General features: G+C 39.0%; 2 pseudogenes; one reads left to right on the forward strand and one right to left on the reverse strand.

The window, feature by feature from the left end:
- The first annotated feature begins 1,741 nt into the window (after positions 1 to 1,741).
- LOC111746560 lies at positions 1,742 to 1,860 on the forward strand (annotated as a pseudogene).
- A 624-nt stretch (positions 1,861 to 2,484) lies between these two features.
- On the reverse strand, positions 2,485 to 2,603 carry LOC111746550 (annotated as a pseudogene).
- Between the last annotated feature and the right edge of the window lie 1,063 nt (positions 2,604 to 3,666).

A 3,666-nucleotide genomic window follows, 5' to 3' on the forward strand; every position in this document is an offset into this window, starting at 1 on the left:
CATTTCTTTTGTTAAATTTATTTCTAAGGAATTTTTTGGATGCTATTGTAAAATGGGATTGTTTTCTTAATTTCTTTTTCAGTTTGCCCATTGCTAATGTTTAAAAATGTAATTGACTTTCATGTATTTATCTTGTATACTGCAATCTTGAACTCATTTATTCTAATAGCTTTTAAGCGATTCCTTAGAGTTTTCTGTGTGCCAGATCATGTCATCTGCAAATATAGTTTTACATTCTTTCCAATCTGGATTCATTTTCATTTCACTTTCTTGTTGAACTAGTGTTGAACAGAAGTTATGAGAACAAATACCTTTGCCTTGTTCCTGATCTTAGAAGGAAAACATCCAGTCTTTCATGATTAAGTATGTTAGCTGTGAATTTTTCATAGATAACTTTATCAGATTAAGGCAGTTCTCTTCTATTCACTATATTTTTTTGTGATTTATTATGAAGGAGTATTGAATTTTGTCAAATGCTTTTTCTGGTTTTTGTTGTTGTTGTTGTTGTTGTTTGAGGTTTTGTCCTTTATTTTATTGATGTGGTACATTACATTGTTTGATTTTTGGATGTTAAACCAACCTTGTATTCTTGATATAAATCTCATTTGTTTATGGTATGGAATCCTTTTTATACACTGCTAGGTTTGATTTCCTAGCATAATGTTGAGGATTTTTATATCTATAATCATAATAGATATTGATCTGTAGTTTTCTTGTGATATCTATTTGATTTCATGTGCTTTATTTTTTTAGATGGCTCTTTTTAAAGAGAAAATCATTTCCATTTTAATTTTTCATTATTTAATCTTCATTTTGAAGAGGTATTCAGGTTGTTTTTTTTTAAGGCTTTATTGAAATAGACAATTAATAGCTTATATTTACATTGTACAAGTCAATGAGTTTTTTTTAATTATAGTTGGCATGCAGTAATAAATCCACATAACTCACAAAGCGATCGCCCCACTAAGTCTAGTACCCCTCTTCCCCCTTACATATTTTATTACATTATTAACCTTCTTCCCCATGCTATACTCTATATCTCCATATCTATTCTGCAACTACCCAATCCCCCAACCCCTCTCCCATCTTGTAGCCCTCAAAATATTCTCTGTATCTGAGTTTATTTCCGCTTTTGTTGTTGTTTATTTTGTTCTTTAGATTCCACGTGTTTGGGAAATCATGCAATATTTGTCTTTATATGATCCATTTCATTTAGCGCAATACCCTCTAGGTCCATCAAGGCAATATCTTTTTCCATCCTCTTTTAGTCTGTGTGTGTCTTTTAATCTGAAGTGAGTTGCTTGTACGCAGCATATGTAGGGGTCTTGTTTTCTTATCCATTCAGCCACTCTGTCTTTTGGTTGGAGCACTTAATTATTTTCCATTTGAGGTACTTGTTGGTAGGAATGTAGTTATGACCATTCTTTATTCCTGTTTTTCATATATGTTTTTTCATTTTAAAGGGGTCCCTCCAACATTTCCTGTAATACCAGCTTGTTGTTGATAAATTCCTTTAGCTTATTTTTCTTTGGGAAGCTCTTTATCTGTCCTCCAAATGATAGCTTCGCTGGATAAAGTATTCTTGGTTGTAGATCCCAGGTTTTCATCACGTTGAATATTTTGTGCCAAGCCCTTCTGTCCTGCATGGTTTCTTTTGAAAAATCAGCTGCCAGCCTTATGGGTGTGCCCTTGTAGGTAATTAACTGCTTTTCTCTTGCTACTTTTAAGATTCTTTGTATTTCTCTATGGCCATGCCACCCTGAACGAGTCTGATCCCATCTGATCTCGGAAGCTAAGCAGGGTCGGGCCTGGTTAGTACTTGGATGGGAGACCACCGAGGAAGACTAGGTGCTGCAGGCATAAAAAATAAAAAATAAGGGATTGCAAGCTGACAAGGTCCTTGCAATCTGTGAGGTCAACCAAGCGTTGTCTCACCTAAAAAAAAAAATAAAATAAGAATCTTTGTATTTAACCTTTGACATTTTAATTATGATGTGCCTTGGTGTGGGTCTCTTTGGGTTCCTCTTTCTTGGGACTCTCTGAGCTTCCTGGGGTTGTATGTCTATTTCCTTCATCAGGTGAAGGAAGTTTCCTATCATTATTTCTTCAAATAGCTCTTCAACATCTTGTTTTCCTTCCAGTATCCCTATAACACGGATATTTTTACATTTAATAGTGTCTCATAGGCTCCTTAAATTACTATTATAGTCTTGCCTTCTTTTTTCTTGCCATTCTGACTGAGTGTCCTTGGCTTCCCTATCCTCTGTACCGGTGGTTCAATCTTCTTTATTCACTCTGTTTATTCCATTTTAACTATATTCTTCATCTCAGATAATGTGTTCTTCATTTCTGACTGGTTCCCTTTTATAACTTTCATTTCCATTTTTATGATTTTTTTGTATCTCTTTGTTAAAGTTCTCAGTGAATTCATCTACACTTCCTCTAAGTTCATCGAACATCTTTTTTTTTTTTTTTTTTTTTTATTGCCTATAGCACCTGGTATTCCTAGGTGGTCTCCCATCCAAGTACTTACCATGCCCGACCTTGCTTAGCTTCTGAGATCGGACGAGATCGGGCACATTCAGGGTGGCATGGCTGTAGACCGTTGAATATCTTTATAACCACTGTTTTGAACTCTGCATCTGTTAGATTGCTTGACTCCATTATTCCTGGATCTCTAGTCTATTCTCATATGATTTCTGCTTCTTTGTCTTCCCATTTTGGCAGCCTTTCTGTGTCTGTTTCTGTGTACCAAGCAAAGCTCCTAAGTCTCCCAGTCTTATTAGCATGGCTTTGTGTAGTAGGAGTCCAGTGGCACAGTCCTGAGAGGGGTTCAGCTGCAGGCCAAGTTTAGCCCCAGCCTATGCCTCTCTGGGGCCACCTGTTAAGATTCACCAAGCAATCCACAGATGCTGTGCTTATAGTTGCCTAAAGAAACCAGAAACCGAGGCTAGCTGCCACCAGCGTGAGTCTTAATGCTGCTCAGCAAGGAACACCTGACTGGCCGAGGATGCACCTGGATGTGGCTTGTGGGGGGCCACAAGTTGGGAGAGGCAGAGTTTCAGGGAATCCTCTGGGTGGAGCAACCTCTGTTATCCAGTTTGTTGACGTCTCAGCTATGGCGGCACTGTGTCTGCACACTGGGAATGGGGGAGGGCTCAACAGAGGAACAATGGATACCGCCGGCACTTCTGCCCAGGAGAGAGCATAGCCTCTGGCCCTCACTCCGACAACGCAGTGTCCACCTGTAAGTCCCTGGTGACTCCCATGTAGCCGACTCAGCACTGGTGCTCAGAGCGAGCAGGTCCATCACGGCGAACGTCCTCTCATGGACATGGCCCCTTTAAGAGGCGTCTGCAGCTACTGGCTGCTGCAGCCTCTGTCCCACTCAGCTGCTTGGGACCGGTCATCCTTGTGTCTTCACCTCCCTTCTACCTTCTACCATTGCAGGTTGATTAATTATTTCTCTCCCTAGTCGTAGTGCTTCTGTTGTCTAGATCTCGGGCTACTTTCCTTGCTGTTTGCTCCGTGTTTCAGTCACAACTTTGATTTGGTCGCAAGAGGGATGAACAATGCCTCTATCATCTGTGTCATTTTTTTTATCCTCAGGTTGTTACTTTTGAATACTTTATTTTTATCCTTTTAATCTGCTGACCATTAATTTTT

The sequence above is a fragment of the Pteropus vampyrus genome, unplaced genomic scaffold (genome assembly GCF_000151845.1).
Source record: "Pteropus vampyrus isolate Shadow unplaced genomic scaffold, Pvam_2.0 Scaffold193, whole genome shotgun sequence".
Taxonomy (NCBI): Eukaryota; Metazoa; Chordata; class Mammalia; order Chiroptera; family Pteropodidae; genus Pteropus; species Pteropus vampyrus.